This window comes from Sitodiplosis mosellana, unplaced genomic scaffold (genome assembly GCF_009176505.1).
Source record: "Sitodiplosis mosellana isolate CC-2019 unplaced genomic scaffold, AAFC_SMos_1.0 Smas_scaffold_1, whole genome shotgun sequence".
In the NCBI taxonomy this organism is placed as follows: Eukaryota; Metazoa; Arthropoda; class Insecta; order Diptera; family Cecidomyiidae; genus Sitodiplosis; species Sitodiplosis mosellana.
In genome coordinates, this window is record NW_022595244.1 from 3,091,781 (window position 1) to 3,110,383 (window position 18,603).

Sequence of the window (18,603 nt, forward strand, 5' to 3'; positions counted from 1 at the left end):
TGCTACTCGCAGTAGCTCCGCGATATTACGAAATATATTTTGAGAGCGAATGAGACCTCTGTCCATACAACAATCGAAACTTTTTCTCTTTTTACGCTTTAGTTCAGTTGAAAACCTTACCGCTCCCCAAAAATGGTATACTCTTATTCCATTTTGTTGGCAAGGAGTTTTAATTGATGCCAAAAGCGCATCAGGCACAAAGTATATTTCAATCAAAAACAAAATACGTGATGATTCGTTGTCGATGCGGATAAACGTCGTTGCTAACGGGCAGCATTTTTTGACAATGAGAGAGAAAGAGCGAGAGAGGGAGAGAGAGTGTGAGTAGAAAACAATGACGAACCGAAGCCGATTTAATCCGAAGCAAGAAACAAAAACGGAAACCGAAACAAAACAAAAGTTCGACGGCACGCAACTCAATCAACGGCAGCAATTTCCCACTTCATTTATTTACTTTTGTGTTTCCATTAAATGGCCTAAATGAGAATAATAAAATAAACTGAAATGCGTCATTTATTCTTTGAATCGAGCGCGCACCAACGAGAGTGTATTCTCATCTGAATTTCCGGCCGAAAAATGAGTGCTATTTAAACAACATCAGACGCCGGTTGAACAAGCACTACAGAAAACTACAATGTTCTTTCGCATTAGTTTGAAGATGAATTTCGGTTTGTTCATTGGTTTTTCGTCACTTACCCATGGGAAATCGACATTTTCCGTACATTTCCGTCTTCTGCTTTTTGATGCCACATTCTCCGAAATTATTCATTCGCCTTCGGTTTTTGTGACTGTTGATTCTGGTTTTGTCGGCACTAATGTATGCTCCGTCGTCGTCGTAGCCGCCCCATCCTCTTAAACTTTCTTCTTCTTTGTGTGTCATACGTTCAAAGTTAAACTAAACACGTGTTTCGATACTTTCAAAATGTCGAACCGTCGAACTTTGTATCGAACATGATGACAAGCACAGCAAAAACTTTTCCGATTATTTATCGATTGTTCGCTCTCTCCCCCCCTCTCTCCCTTTTTCTGTGCGTGAGTGTATGCGTGCTTGCAAATTCCGTTTCTTTGTGTACGACGTGATCACATTTCATCGAAACTTAGCTATTTATATATGTGTACGTTTGTTGACTATATTCTGGAACCGTCGGCTTATGACGTCTTATATGATTGATACTTGGAAATTCAAGCGCCGACAGAGAATGCTTTGCTCAAAAGACACTTGCGACGAAGCTCAAGAGCCATGCTACAATAAACAGAGTGTGAAAATAGGTCAAAACAGTACCACTACCGAATGTTTAAAAATTATCCGAATGGCAGGTGAACACATTCCAGGTTTGAGTTTGTTTTCTTTTTGTTCTTCTCTATATCTTTTCTGGTACCTTGACTCAACGGTGAACGGTTGAGCCATGGGCATATACTTGGAAATAGTTGAGCCGCTTGCTGTGCACGCTCTCTCTCTCTCTCTCTCTCTCTTTCATTCACTCCAGCCGTTCGCTCCCTAAATGAAAATAAAGTCGATGGCTTTCAATTGCAACGTAAACAGCCGTACAAAATATACATAAAAGCTGGGTAAAATGGTGAGAGACGCCGATTTATGTGGCTGTTCATAAAATGACATTTTCATAGACGCATCTCTGAAATGAGCACGTCAGATACAAGCTTTTGAACAACGACACATAGATACACATACACAGCAGCAGCAGCAGCAGCAGCAGCAGTAGCAGTAGATAACAAGATAAGAAATGAGCACGACGGCTCAAGTGAATATTTTCAGAAGTTTTAAGCACAAAATATAATGGCATCGTCTTGATACTGCCTCTGCAGCATACAATGCTTTGCTTCGCACTTCGGCAACAGCGAAAAAGTGAGTGACAAAGAAAAATGGCAGTAGCAGCACAGTAACAGCGCGACAATATCAACAGCGCACCAACATAAACATCAATGCAGAAAACTTCGAAACGAGACAATAACTAGAAAAACGGAGAGTGCATGATAAAATTTCATGCTGTGTAAGTTTCATGTTTTACCTGGGAATTCAAGATTAAACAGCACACAGCGAACGACGCATAATGAAGTAGTGTCGGTGAATGGAATGCTGGTGAGATTGCTGAGGCCGCTATTGTTGCTACTTCACATTGCTTGACATTCATATTTTGAGATGGGCTGCTGCGGCGAACACAAAATGTGGGACATTCGAAATGGAAAACTAACCATTTTCACCATTTTTCGCAATAAATCCTCCAAATAAATATACATGAGCGAATATTCGGTGGAATGAGCGGCCGGAGATCTGTGCGGTTGTGCATTAGAACTTGAAAACATAAGTTGTGCGAATTATTCGTTTGTGATACAGGTGCATAGAACTTCAAGCTCTATTTATTTTTTGTCTTTTAGCTCACAATAAGTGTGCTGTTTAATGCTTGTGTGTATGTGTGATATAAGCTCCTTGATATTCTAGATTTCAGTGCATAGAAATACACTTTTGTGACTTTTGTTCAATTCAAAACTACCATCGTCGTATAGTGCTGGTTTATTCATATTTACCGTGTCGCGATAAGAGCATCTCATGTTCGCTTCAATGAATTCTATCAAGTGTTTTTGACAAGCATCACAATGGCTCCAACATATTCGAACGCAACACTTAAAAGTCTATAACAAATACTTTTATCCCAACGGCGACACACACAACCATTTCGTCGTCATGATGAACCCTGTACCAAGATTAAGAAACTAAAATGTCTTATGAGCTTGCTTGTTTGCGCGCGGGGATCACTTGATTTATGCACAGTGAAGTATCCATTGCATAGAGATGAAAACTCTTAGTTCTAGTACTTTAGCAAGCTTATGATGCGCACACTTCATCTTCTCTCTATCCCTTGCAAACGTCGAACCTTTCCACTTTTCGCTTAATTCTTCTTTTTCTGTACCTAATTTTTCATTTTCATATATTACACCGAATTGCATGCAATGTGATACTATTTTCGCAGGCTTTTTCGCTCCCCACGCATTACAGCGAACACCTTTTGGCAAGAGCGAGTGATATGTTTATGTATATGAAGAAATTTAATATGTTAAATTTTGTGCGACACACAACGAATAAGATATTTCACATTTAAATGACGACATGCTCGTGTACACAAACTCATACAAGTTGGGCGGATGTGCGTCAATAAATGCGTGTGCGGCGTGGAAAAATTATCACAGTGACAGAGTAAAACGAACAAAATTGAAGAGACAGAATCACTGTCAAACATTTTTCGCGCAAATTATTCATAATTTTTTTGGCAAGAAATCGTCTTAGTCATCATAATCATCATAATCGTCGTCATCTTCAACTTTCCTCAGCGAATCAACTTTTCCTATCTATACGTGTATATTCCGCTAACATAGGCATGCATTCGTGTTTCGCGTTAATTCACTCTTTCGTTATCCGTCTTACTCGTTTTTCCTTCTCCGGCTGCGTTTCATCGTTCAGCATTCAATTCAAACTAAATAAATAACGGCGCGGCAGATCCATTTAAGCAGGTGTTATTAATTTATTATGTAAATTTTGTTAAATTCCTCCGTTCAACGCAACGACAAGGAAACCAAGTTATTGAAATGTGCAACTCGTGCACGCATAAAACGTTACATAATACTATATTTTGCACATGGCATCGTTCAAATCTTCTCTTCTTAGGCGTCTTAAGTACTTTCAATCCGAATATATACCTATCGCTTTCTCACAACGAAAATCTGTGCAGATTCGCGAGCGAGTGAGGAGGTGGCCGCGTGTGTTTGTGTTTTGGTGTTGCCTTTACATACCATCGTAACGTATTACAGCGACTATAAATGTTGATGACTTAATTTTTCGGAGAATATTTTCCACGTGAACACCATACTATCGCTTGCGAATGCGTTGCACAAAATTATTGGCAATTTAGCGTTTATCAATCTTTTACACGCTATACACATGATCGGCCCACCGGAATTTAGCCCAACCAACGTCAAAAAATTATATGTAATTAAAAAGTGTAACGGAATTTACCGTCACTTTTTTCTCACTCATTTCGGTTCTGATGTGATGAAAATGTCATTTGACATGTATTAAACAAGCGTCGAAACATTCAACAATAAATACCGCAGCGGAAGAGAAAACAAACAACAATATTTAGATTTATGTGTTAAAACAAATGCCATTCGTAACATGAACCGAGAAAATGGTGATTTTAGGCGTGTAATATCCATAAAAAATGCCACCAAACTAAGAGAGCGAGCAAAAAAGAGCACGTGAAATGAAATAGCGACCAAGTGAATGGCACATTGTAAGCATTCAAATTAAGTAGATATGAATATGTATTAGGTCGCGCGTGTTCCAATTTCAACGTTTTACTCCTCCTGCGTTGCTAATTGCGACCATTTTTTTTTTGTTTCGTTTCGTTCCCGACTCGAGAATTATCGTGCTTATTTGCAATTTCGATGGACAAACACACACATCGAGTTGATGTAACAAATATTTGCTTTTTTTCAAGTCTCTTCTCGACTGAATTTCGAACGTTCATGATTTACATTGGATCCAATGTAAATTGCACATCGAAACAACACCTTCATTTCTCTTTCTCTCTCATCAATAATAAAAATCGCATTAATTCAAAAACTCTTCGTCGGCCAATGTGAACGACACTTCAAGCGCTATATCCATCACTTGATTGTGTTTGCTGCTTTTTTATTGTGCCCGCTCTTCTTTTGCACCGTTGTGTGTGTGTGTGTGTGTGCATGAGCTGACGCAATAGGTGGCGCAGCTATTACCATCTACAAAATTAGTATTGCCTGCTGCAGTAAACGGTTCGCCTAATGAACATTTAATAATTAATTCATTCATTCATTCATTGAGCACGCAATCTGGAACACTTCAAATGCTCTGACGATCCTCAAGAATGCGAAGAAGAAGAAAAAGCAACGAAGTAAGAAACGCACTTCAAACAAATGGCCAACTGTCAATACACGACGCCTTCCGTCATCCACTCAACACACATTGCTCGCCAAACCGAATTGTGTGGAAATGCAGAGGGAAAATTGAAAACAATTAAAATCGTGATTGAATGCTTAATACGAGAGAGATGTCGGGCTTTAATGCAAATTGCCTGGCATTTTTGTTTTTGCCTAGATGAATCATTTCAACGGCTATGATTTAATGAAGATGATCAAAGCCACACGCATATAATCTTGTATTGGATACATACAAAATACGAAGCGTGAAGTTGTAGAGCGCCGTCTATAAATGACGGCAAATTTCAGTACTAATTGGTATGATTTCGCAACATTTCCCAATATGTCGAAATCACTCACGGCTATTTACAGCTGATTTTGCCGTCAATTATGGATGGCGCTCTACAATTGTTCAAAGTGTGACAATTAGCGGGTGATTGAAGCAAAAACAGGGCCTTTTTTCCCTATGTGCGAGGTCGTGCAATGCACGAGGGCGCAAAGGATCTGAGGGCGCCAGAGTTCAAAGAGCGCAACAATTCGAGAGCTAAAACACAAGCCTATTCGTGAGTTTCCAAATTGTTCCGCTTTTTGGACGCTTGCGCCCTATTTTATTTGTTTGCATAGAGCGCTGGAGCGCCCTTTCTGCTCGCTTTGATTATGAAATTTTGCTGAAAAATTTTCTTTTCTATATGAGCGCCCAAGCACTTTCGGCACTCTTGCGCAGAGACTTTTCTACCCTGACACGAAGTTATGTAATGAACAATGGTGCCGCTGAGGTGCCGCAGGCCCAAAATAATAGATAATTTCTAGGGGCGCACATATAAAATTTGCACAAGGGCGCCAGGGGAGTGAAAAAAGGCACTGATCAAAAACAAAATGAAAAGCTTTCAACCGGCTGCAAATCTTTTGGCTTTGGTTTTCAACTTTCATCTAGGTGGGTGTTCATTTTAATTAAAATTGTTTGTAATTGAAGAACATACGCACTTGGATATAAATTCCCAAATTACTTAAAAACAAGTCTTTTCGAGGGATGCGGAGCGGGAAAAAAGTCTGGTCTGGCAACGGATTAATTTTTCGATAGCAACCAAATTTATCAATTCAAAATGCGAAGCCATTTGTTTGGATGAATACTATTCATTGAATACACAAATTTATGACATCATAAAGATAATTTTTCGATTGTGTGCTTCATTTGTTGTGTAAGCCTCATCATTTATATTCACCATTTTGAATTCCAATGAATTGTCATTGGAAAAGTTTGGCCAAAGGAAAAACTTTTCTTCCGCCGCGCCCAAAGGACAATTCGAATAATCTGGCAGTAAATAGTCGGGCATTAATAAAATAAATATGCATACGAAAATTTTAGAGTGGCTTTTAAACCGACAAAAGCCTATCCATCCCAACTCGGGAATTGTTTTCGTTCTAAATGTGTGGCATTGAACAACGGCCCGGCATATAAAGATGGCAAATGACAAGAACAATCTGGTATCGAATAAGTATGAAGATTTATTTGCGCCCAGTTTACAATACATCACCTATTTTGATCGCTCTAAATTGCCTATAAACACTGCTGATTAGTTGGCTCCAAGTGCCGAGCATATAAATACTTTTATGGAAAGAAGTTAGAGATTTATGAGGGTGTGCTATCAGGGAGAGGGCGTATGATGTCGTGTTTTTCTCCGCTCGCCTTGCAACCGTAAACAAGAGATGAGTTAAACAACATGAAAATCGACACATTGCATTTTCATAGATAAAAAGATTGATCAGCCATATGAAGCCCATCACATATTCAAATTCAAGCATACACAATTACGATAAAAAAAGCAACGATAAGCTTTTTCTCTTGTTTGGTGTAAACGAAGAAAAAAACAATCACTTGCTTTGTCTATAGACTCCGTTTGTGTACAGATAAACTATTTTTTCACATCTGCTGAATTTTCCTGGTGAATAGTAAAACAAGCCATTTATAACACGGGGCGGAGATGGAGAGAGAGAGATCGAACTTTGTGTAAGTTGTGCACAATAGTTTTAAAGACAACGATAAATCAATGGACGAAAACGAAAAGGAAACGGCGAAAGAAAACTATTTCGAAAGTATTACAAAACTATGATACTGCTGGCGTTGTAGGTTCGATTTGGTGTGAGCGCATTATTTACGGATGGGACGCACACAAACACATACAACTATTCGACATAGTGGAGATTTCGTGCTGCTACTACTGCTGCTGATGCTACTGACTCAATAAATATTGCCAAAGTTTTGAAAAACTTTTAATCGGTCAGTAGGTAAAAATACTCGATGAACTAATGGCAATTTAGATCAGCTCCCACAGATAACTCCAAACACTCGCTCACAACTCCCAAATAACGCTATTTGGCTATAAAGTAATTTTGCGTATTTTATGTGCGTCTAAATGGCGTTTATTCAACATCACACGGTTATGGAACAAGTTTTATTTAAAGTATTGCAGACACATGCAACTGCATGTACTCCATGTAGACATTTGGTTCGAATAGAAGTTTCTGCTTAACAAAGGTACTTTCAAAGTATACTTTGAGACTGGATTGAAAGTCGAAAAGCCCAGTCACTTAGTTTAATTGATTCTCGCATTTTCTCTTTTTGACAAATTACATGAACATGATTTTCGAATGAGAAATTTTCAATGAAAAATCGTCTTTTTTCCCAACAGTAACGAAAGAGTTCTTTATTTCCTTACTCAAAAGGAAGTATCGAAACCTTATTTAATAATTGATTGCAGTGATCCAATTATGTAATGATACAAAGTGTATTTTGTTGCCTTCAAAGTATCCTTTCCTTTCCTATAGTGTCCGTGTTTGAATATCCTTCATTTCTAAGAAAAGCGACTCAAAGCTGTGTGTGTGTGTTTGGAATGGGTGGATGTGATAATTTAGTCATAATTGTGTATTGTTTGTTATTCTATTCATCCGTTACATTAGCAAGATGATTAGAGCCATTTAAATGCCGCATGCTTGCAGGCATATAACGGGTTGTATACCTTTTTACATTCTCATCCATTTAAATTAATACGACACCACGTCTTTTGTGTCGTATCGATTCAACCAAGATCATTAATATCGTGTGAAACAACGACCGGAGACAGTAAATTTATCGAACATTTTATCGCTTCACTGCGCACACCACACACAATCACACACCCACACCAACGGTTATTTCTAAAATGGAAGTCGATACTAATGGAGACTGACACGCACGAAGTAAACGCCAACCAAATTAATGATGTTTGATTAGTTTAGTTGTTCGTGTATTGGATTTGATTTTTGAACGATACACTAGATGGGTTGTATTAATTTAGTCATTTACTTATGCGCACATGTATCCGTCACATGCATTGTCGATGGGGTTTTCATCAATTCCAAACTAACCACATATTTGAATGTTTATTTGTCGTATTTTGAAATGAACATGAAATTTTCAATTTAATTTCCTTCGCAGCAACATAATTAATATTCATTAGACCAGGTTCTGATTTACATTATCATAATAATACCGAAGCCGCATCAATTGGAATCGGACCTCGTATTGATTATTATCATCATGAAACCATGAAGAGTGGAGAAAAGTGAGAGAGAGCGAGAGTTCACAATCAAATTCCATCAAATTATTGCCAATGAAATGCCCATTGAACCGTAATAGTATTCCAATATTAAAGGATACAGATGTATATTTAATTTATCTATGCCGATAATTTCGATGTTTTTACCATAAAAACTTTGTTTTTCCCCCCTCTATTTCCCTATCTCCCATCGCGGGATGAAAGCAAATAAAACGCTATCAAAATTCAAATACGCGCGTATTGATTCGCTAATAATTATTGTTTACGAGCTTTTAATTAGTTTATTTTGAGCTCGATGCATTTCATGGAAATCAACAAAACTTTTTCAATGAGTGTTTTGAATAGAAATTTTCAATTAGATCGTCGATGAATTGTAGTATAATCAAGGGGAATGTGGTTTCAGTGAATTAGAAATTAATGAAAATAAATCACACGCCTAGTTTGGGTTAAATAGTATCGCAGCGGTAAATTACGAGCTTATCATATTTCAATGCTAACACACATATTCTTGCATTCGCGATTCACCACAAGTTTTAATTTGGTGAGCATCATCATCGACAACGGCAACGATGAAACAGGGCAAATTTCATTATTATGTTTGTAATCACAATTTTTGGGTAGAAATCGTCGAATCATAAATTATCATAGCGATTATGAGCGTTAATACATGACAGCCGGAGCTTTCATCTCAGTGTCGGAAAAATGAGTCGAGCATTATCATGGTGAATACTAATCTGAACAAAGCCATATATTCCGCATGATATTTCGAAAATATATGGTTTATGTCCAACAAAAGAAACGCCGCCAGGGGAAATCTTATTCATTCTATGAACTGACTATCTGAACTGACTTATAATTGCCTCTGAGGCCGAAAATGTTGCGTCGAGTAAAATGTTTCATGGAATCACCGTCAATTTAGACACACACACACAGAGAGAGAAATTCCAAGTGAAAGATAGTCCTTTGTTTGATCCCTGCCAAATATTACGCCAAATAATGGAATGTGAAAAACTGAAATTTCATTAAGCCTCTGTTGGCTGAATTCTAATCCAACAAACAGGCTTTTGATGTTAGAGCGAAATATTTTTTTTCCGTTGTTCTCGTTTGCGTCTCTCTTTTTTCTCCATCCATCTCCACTCATTCGAGTCAAACGATGGGATTTATTTCAATGTTTTTCACGATGTGTTTTTTGTTTGTGAGACAGCATGAGAGATGGATAAAAATAGTAGTGATTGCGTAACGTGAAACGTGCACTGCCGGCACTTGTTTCGGATTTCACGAAAAACCCAAACCATCGAATGTTGACTTTATATTGGACGGTTTTCACTCTTTCGTCTCTCTGTGTGCCTGACAGTAAAAACATAATATAAACGGATGAAAAAACATTGAACGCAATATATCATGGTGATATCCAACATTTTTCTTATGGGGTCACTGTGTGTGTGTATGCGCATTTTTCAATCAGTCCGTCACATGGTGGAAAAAAAAGAAACTTTTTCCGGGCATATAAAAGCGAATAAAAACAGGATAAAAAAGCGTGAAAGAGATGTATTGTATCGAAATGAAGGCTAACTGCTTCAGTACATTCCAAATGAGTTCAACAAAATAAGGAAATCATCGTCCAAACTTACCCTTTTCGCTTGTCTTCCACTCTTTTTTTTTCTGCTTGCGTGTTTCTTTAATTTTTTTTCTTCTTCCAAAAAGAAAATTGCGCGTCCTTTTTTGTCCAAATGTTCCACAGCAAAATGGAATATCATTAACTTTTGTCTCGTTGTAAATTGTTTATTCTTCTCCTTAGCCGTTCAGTTACATCAGTCAAAGTCATTTATTTATTTTGAGTAATTGAGTTTATTATGTTCCGATTCCCTTTTCGCTCGAGGCTTTTATTTACTCGAACAAAAATATTAGCCAAATTTTCAAGTTGATTTTTTTAGTCAAAAGCACAAAGAAATTCGACTGTTTTTTTTTTAATTTCGAAGATTTTTTTCATTCACTTTTTTTCCATCGCACAAAACTTTTCCATTCCGGTTGTCAACCGAACAAAGTTTATGGCCACAAATCACTGCTATCTCGTATTTCAACGTGGTGCACAAATGGAAATGTGCATGGCACAAGCGGAGGCGAGCGATTGTTCTGGCTATCGATTTACGTAAAGTGACAAGATTACAACCAGAGCACTTCAAAATAACAATGCGATTGGCGGTGTTAATTTAAACGGAAACACACTCACTCACTCACATACACCCACCCTTCACTAAACCAGCGATATGTGCACAAGCGAGCGCAAAAAATGAAATTTTATCAATTGTTCGACTATCAAGTTTTTCACGTGATCAGCTCGACATGTTGGCATTAAGATGGATGTATCTTTCGGATATTTGCGCTCTGTTAGCATTAGGCGTGTATTTTCAATTTTTTGCATGAGCAGAGCGTCAATCGTTCGACTGTTTGTCTGGGATTGTTTGACGCGGCGCGTGAACGACAAATGCGTATGGAAATGGTATTGATTCAAGTGTCACGCTGCTTTGCATTTGTTCGCAAAAACAACACGGTGGTACGGTGACGAAGGATGAACAACAATTTTGAGTTTTCTTGCTGTTTTTATCATCAATATGAAATGGCACTTCGTACCGCGTTTCAAAAATCAGCATCAAAATATGCGTATCGATGGGACGCGTATTCGTTTTTCGTTGTGATTTTTTCTCCCGCTATTTTGTTATCAGAAATGTCACTTGGCATTTGCCCGATTTTTTTTTTCTGGCGTCTTTCATCCGATGAAACTTGTTTCGGAAAACTTGCCTCTCCGCTGTTTTTCGTCGTTATCAACCATTTCAAACAAATTGCTACTGTAAAATGTTACTCTGTTTCACATTGAACTCACTAAACGAAATGCACACCGATACACTTCCTTTTATTCGTTTTCCAATTTTTTTTTGTGTTATAACGTTTTGGATTCACATTCGGAATCGGTACGAAGCAAACGAAAAAAAAAACAAATCACTCTCACTGAAAATCTAGTGAGCCGTTAAAATCAAATACACTGTATTATTAGATTGATGACTTGTTGTGTTCACTTGAATGAACGTTCAATTGTTCCGCTTGTGTTCGAAGGCGATTTGTGCGCGAATAGTTATAAAGAGCACAACGAAGGAGCCAAAGAATGAAAAGGGGAGAAAATATATTTCTGCTAATTTTCCGGTTTTCTTTTATTCTCTGTATGCCAGCCACACTTTTCGGGTTCATGTATTTTCGATTCGACAATAGAGAGTTGAATTGGCTCCAATTGAAATTACACCAATAACTCACGACAACCGACAACGACACGTTGACAAGAACAAAATTGTTCGCAACAAACAAGCTCCAGCAGCAATTCGCTGTGTCAAACGAATACTTTCACTTCCTATTTAGAGATATTACGCACCGATAAATACTGTGCAAGTGTATTTTGTCCGTCGTGTAGTCATAATCTCGTAAAAATGTTCGTGAAATGGCAATTGATAAATCAAAGTGATAATTAAGCACAATTTATGTGGCGTTTGTGACTTCTATTTCAATTGTTCAACTGCCTCGTTATCATAGCCGAAAGGGCCAAGCATCCAGTGCCGGTCATAGATAATATGCCTGTCTAATGAGAGATAGACAAGGATAATGACGATGACACGGGCACCAACAAGCACAACAAAAAATTTAGCAATCGCGACGCGTATAAAATAGCTAAACAAGAGATAACCGACTATATTAGCTCCTGCAATGGATTTTTCGTATTGCCGACACAACGGTTAACACACAACTGACGACAATGCGCACCGAAAGCATACACGATTGGCTCGTGTCTGTTGACGAACTTTGGAAAGCACGCACTGGAATTTCACGACGACGACGACGACGACGACAACGACGGCGACAGCAATCCAAGAAGAGGAAAAATGCCGACAACCGAATGCTGCACAATGCGGTACCGAACACAACACCGAATACAGTTGCTCGGCGTACACGACCTGACGACTGGAAAATCCAAAATGTGTGTGCCACATTTTTCCTTTTCAAACCACAGAACGAACGGTTTTTTTTGGGTGTGTTTGCATTTTCATGCCTTTCAGGCGCGCTCTTTCGATGTGTGTATGCTATGTTCCAGTGTGTATCTCGAATTTCAGTATGAACCAAACTGTAGTAGTATCCAATTCCACTATGAGCTTAACGACCGGTACTGAAAATCAATTTTCAAACGCCTGCCAGAGTGTTATCATTGCCGTAGGTCATTTGCAATAAACAACACTCTCGATGTGCCAAAAAGCCAATTGGCTTTTTTAAGAGATAGCATACTTTGGTGTTTTATGGAAAGTTTTAATCGAAAATTGTTTTTCATTGACTTCAATGATAATTTTTGATCGGTTTTGTGAATTTAGTCACTGACATCGTTTCACATTCATGGAGAGGAATGAGATGGAGTTGGATTTGAATTTATATGCGATGATTTTGATAGAACTTGAAAATCGGCAATTTCAATGGCAAAAGTAGTATACTCCTTTTAGATACATCATCCAGCTTTTTTAGCAATGATTTGCTGAAAATTGAAAAAAACAAAAACATTGAAAATGTATCTGGTGTTTGAAGGGGAAATCGAAATTCCACGACGCTTCACGAGCACCCTGTACGGTGGTTCAAAAGAAGGTCACTGGAACTGTTCGTTGCTGCGCAAACATAGTCCTCAGTGGAACGCGGCATTTATAAGGTTTTCATAGTGATTTGATAAGAGAATGGAAAGATGCGCTTTTGCCGAGAGCTACCACGAGTAATTAAAGTGGAGTTCATGCCGAGCTCTGAGTCAGTATGCACGTACATTTTCAATATTCATCGAAGTGTCTTTGCATCGTTCTAATTTTATTATTCTGAACTTTGTCCACTTTTTCACATGGAAATTTCGAGATTTTCTTTGAATTGTTTAAGAAAATATCCATGGCGAATAAACCAAAACAAAACAAGAAAAAAAATTCGAAAAATACATAATTACCAAATCGTAGCGCAAAAGTGCAGGGTGACAGAATTCAATCACAATAAACATGAATAAGAAAACAAATACGACCTTGTGAATCGAATTGCAAATGAATTTGACGAAAATCTAATTTCGATTTGTTGAGAAAAACAATTTCTTGCCTTGTCTGCGAGTCCGAGCCGAAATTTAGCATTGGATTGGCCTTTTTTACAGTGTGGAATCCGTCTCTTTGTATGAATGGAATCGCGTGCGGAAAACTCATTTAATTTATTCAAATGAACTCTGGCCAAAAGAATGAAAAAGGAAGAAAATGATTAAAACTTTTTAATTAGCCCGTTGAATTTGGTTGCAATCCAAATGGTTTTGATGTTGTTGATTATCAAAATGTCTGTGTTGGTAATGATAACGTTTTACGTCTCAGCCGCTTTGAGCTTCCGAAAAATAAAACGAAATCTATGCTAATGACCACGGTGCGCGTAAATCTCGTAAGTCGCATACCACGTCCAATGAAATTCCTTCATCATTAATTGATACTTTTTTGAATTAATAATGTATAGTACCAAGTGTGCACACCTGTGTGGTCTTTTAATCCGGCCACCAAGTTTAATTCAATGAATACCATTGTAGCGAATTATTATTATCTTTTGATGTTAAATGGATTCCATCCCGTCAACGATTGCTCTATCTGAAGTGGAAGTAAGGAAGGAAGGAAACAAGCAGTTATAATCTCTTTTGGTTTCAGAGCGTATCATTCATTTGACTGAATAGCACTTTTAAAAAATGATTATGGAATAATTTTGATTACTTTTGGAGAGAAAGCGAGAGGGAGAAGGACTCCCTTTATCATTCCCGCTCTCGCATAAACATCACGTCGGCCAGCAGAAATGCTCTCATGGGACGGTGATCTTCTCTTAGGAAAACACAACATTTTACCTCGTATTTGAAATGAAGCGATGAACAGCAAAGAAATTCAATTAGAAATTGAGTGTATCGCTTTAGTTGTACGTGCGTTTGATGACTGAATCAATGTCGAATCATTTGAGATGGTATAAAAATAGCTTAGCATTTTTTCCCTCTTCCGTCCTCTTACAAAGCTGATGTATGGTTGATTGATTCCATGTTGATATGTCCTTTCAAAAATCAGAATGTATCGAACGCATGCGAGCCATAATTGGTTGTCTGATTTCACCTGACCTGAATGCCAAATGTGCCTTCCTTGTTTGCACATCCGATGAACACAGAGAAAAAAGAAATGAAGAGCAAAGAAAAAACCGAATGTCGTGTTGATTTTTGAACACTTTCCTATTTCGATTCATCAAGATGGTCGAGATTCAGCATCGTCATTTTACCGCTTGAAAAATATGATAACTTTTTTTGGACAGCGATCACAACAAGTTTGCTGGAAATTGTGTGAAATATGGTGTCGTATCGTAAAATGGACGACAAGTGTCAACACAATAACAATAAGAGCTAAAAACTTTAATCTAGTTAGTGAACAAAAGTTAACCATATTCTTTGATGGTTTTGGCCATAAAAAAAACGGAATAAGAAAATTGAAATGAACACATATACATGACAAGCTGATGCATATCAAGGCATCAGTAAACAAAGTGGCACATGCTGTGTCTCTCAATTAGTACTACAACTTTTTCTGCTGTTGCTGTTGCTATTGCTGTGACACTTCATCCAACTTTGCACTAGATACCCATCATCCCACAAACGAAATTTGTTTGGTGGATAACTTTTGCTTTCATGTTTGTTCGCATGGTTTTCACGCATAATCAAAAATTAAATCACTCTCTAATTAATAATTAGTGAATTTTGCGAACGAGTTTCCAGCTGCTGACACCAATCCACTTCGGACGCATCGTTCATTAGTTGCTGCTGTTGCAGTTTTAATATGTCCTTTTAATTTAATTTCGTACTAATTCCACCCTCCTTGCAATATATGTACGTACAATATCGTCCAAACTCGATCCAATTCATATACACTGCACATGAAAAATGTTCAACACGAAAGAAACAGAAGCAACAACAACAAAAATACAATAAACCAATTATTAGTTGTTGTTTGTAAAACATTTCCTTTCATTATTTTCGGGCATTTGAAGTACTAGCGGAGGGTGAATAATGACAAAAGAGAAAAAACCATTGCATTGACATTAATGGTATTAAAAAAAAGTTTGTTTGCAAACCGAAACAAAATGTTTGGTTCGAATCGCACACACACACACACACACAAAAGAACCATTCTTGGCGGAAAAATTTTCCACATCAACAAAATAATACGAACGGAACAAGAAATTTCTTGGTCATCTCTCGCCAAAGATAATGTTCTTAACGCATTTTGTCGCAATCTATTTTTATTTTCTTCGTTCACGAGTGCAAGGTTTTCGTTTTGCAATGCTTTTCACACATTTCAATTGTTCGAAAAGGGAAAAGTACCATAAAACAATCGCCGTTGTAACGTCGGAAAAGTGTAAATGCAACTTTTCAACGGCAGCACAAGAAGAAAGAGAAAGAAAAAGTAAAATCGAACTGAAATGCAATCGCATTGTATCACGAGATGGAATCTCAACAGCCGGTTCTCGCGTATCTCACTCTCACAATCTCGGAGAGGAAAAGCTCAAACGGGAGAAAGAAGGGAAAAAACAACGACGATGCAAACTTTTTAATTAAGTTACATGGTATCTGGTGCTTCTGAAAAATCGGCTTAAAATAAAACAACGCTCAGAATTGCTCTCGTTCACTCTTACTCGGGAGTCATCTGTTCGACGACGGTGCGACCGAACAATGGCAAACGAAGACAACGAAAATACTTGTTTTTGGTCGCCTGGATATTTTATCCCCGAAAGTGCTTCAAGTTTTCACGTTTTCCCATACCGAAACAAATTCTGATGATGATGTTGTACACAGCAACGATGCTTCGACTCGCTCTCTCTTTCTCTCTCTCTCTCTCTTTCGCAAGTGCCACACACCACTATTGTTTAATATTTATAGTGCTTGCATTCAAAGTTTTGTGATAATGGTACATAGCCAAGTTTTCAACAGCGAACCAACACAAATAATTCATGTTCAGCACTGTAAATGAATACTTTCGGCCAAAAATTCAATGGACGGCCACCAGCACTACTTCCATCGTCACCGATTTGCGTGCTCACGTCTCTCTTTCATTCCATCTTTCTTATCATGACGAAACCTGATTAAATCATAATTAATTATTGAAACTGTGTTTATTTATTCGTAACTTACATTGAGACGAGATTGTTGCAGGGATTTTGTTAATTGCATTTTTTTTTCATTAATTATACTATATTTCTCTCTATCTCTCTTCTCTCCGTTACTGATGACCCAGTCAATATTTCTGGATCATATTTTAATAATATTTCGAAGGTTTCCATGAATTTCTGTTTTTGCTTACCATTTTGTTAGTGCCCAAAAATCTATGTGTACACCAAAAACTTCCCCGTTGATTAGTTTATGCTTGAATTCATGTTTTTTCTCCATGTTTTTCATATTGTTTTCAAATTAAATCGCATTTTTCTGCACTAGAAAGAGATGTTTGAATATTCCTGGATCAGGATGCTTGATTTTAATATTGGCAGTTTAAAAAACAATGCAATAAAAAGTATATTGTGTTGTTTATCTAAAAAAAAAATTATCGACGAGGAAAATTGGAGCGGTAGCCAGGCAATGTAGCAGTAGCAACGAATAATTCCAAAAAGGCCAAAATAAAACTTATTCAAACAATAAGCGTTCATAAATAATAATTCTGTTCATTCGTGTTGGGGTCAGGGTGAGTGCATAAAAAGGATGAGAAAAACCGGCCCACGCCAAAAAACAACTTTGTCAGAATAGAAGAGAAAAAAATCAGGCCGAAAACGCACCAATAAAAAAAGCCTTGATACATCGAACAATGGCTATTCCGTGTTGAAAGCAAACACAAATTTAGATGTGAACTCGAAAAGCGCAAAATAAACGGGCGTTCAAAACTTCGATGCATAGAGGATGAAAGAGTGAAAAAAAGAGAAATGCACAGGCATGTGGACATTCAGCTCAACAAATACAAAATGAAAATAGAAGGAAAAAAAGAACAACAACATTGATGCGGTGTTATTGTTTGTGGTGTAAAATCGAGCTACTTAAAAATTCTCCTAGCGTTTATCGCCTTTTATGTACGCTCTTTTTTCGCAATGTACCCCGTTTGTCGAGCCATCGAGATGGATTGAGGGAGAGAGAGCGCGCACTAGCGTGTAACACAAAAATTGCAAACAATTTTCCATTTGCATTCACGCGCCGGACACACAATTTCTATTCTTCTCTTTTTCGTTGCTGGTATTTTATTGCTGTTGGCTTGAATGCGAAGCGGCTGTTTGAAATTGAGTTTGGTGAAAGGCAAAGTGAGTCCATTCGAAGAATCCGAAAATAAAATATATATAGATTGCAATGAGAAATGGCGATCAAGACGGAAGAAACACTTTGCGAGCATACCATTTTCACTGCGGAATGAGTATAAATTAGCCGAAGACGCGGCACACTCGTCAGGTATACACAAAAACTAAATTGTTTTGTTGTCCTGTTGGCAATATAATTTTATTCATTACATTGGGTTTTTATTTCCTCAGTCATTGAAAATGTCTATTCACGCAGCCATTTAATATGATAGTAAATGTTCCATGTTCTCTTGCATACTCTCGTTTCTCTCTCTCCCTCACACTCACTCTGTCTCTAGCCGACGATTATAACAGTTTGCTAATAATTGATGAGATTAGCAACTTTTGAACTTTTCGGTCTTTTAACGATCGGCAATAAAATTGTGCGTATGTGCAATGAGCGATGAATCAACGGCAATACAAAGCCGCACCAAGCAAAGGCGAGAGAGAGAGAGAGAGAGAGAGAGAGAGAGAGAGAGAGCGCGAATACGAGAACAATAATGTAGGCTGAATGGTAGCTCCTTAACAAATAAAATCGACTCCGTTGTGCTTTTGGTTTAGTCAACGTATGGTATATTCAATAGTGGTTCACATTTGCGGGATGCGCTTGCTT

At 37.7% G+C, this 18,603-nt stretch overlaps 2 protein-coding genes across 4 annotated transcripts in view; one reads left to right on the forward strand and one right to left on the reverse strand.

The window, feature by feature from the left end:
• LOC129564665 (FMRFamide peptide receptor frpr-18-like) overlaps positions 1–18,603 on the forward strand; it is a 212,301-nt gene that overhangs the window by 162,941 nt on the left and 30,757 nt on the right. The gene's annotated exons all lie outside the window — the stretch shown is intronic.
• LOC129564669 (TWiK family of potassium channels protein 7) overlaps positions 1–18,603 on the reverse strand; it is a 182,585-nt gene that overhangs the window by 146,755 nt on the left and 17,227 nt on the right. The window contains exon 1 of one of the 2 annotated variants that reach the window (XM_055438832.1): positions 10,196–12,335. The exons of the other annotated variant lie outside the window; for it this stretch is intronic. The gene's annotated coding sequence lies outside the window, so the exon portion shown is untranslated. Of the gene's footprint in view, positions 1–10,195; positions 12,336–18,603 lie in introns of those variants that run through there. 2 annotated transcript variants of the gene reach the window in all.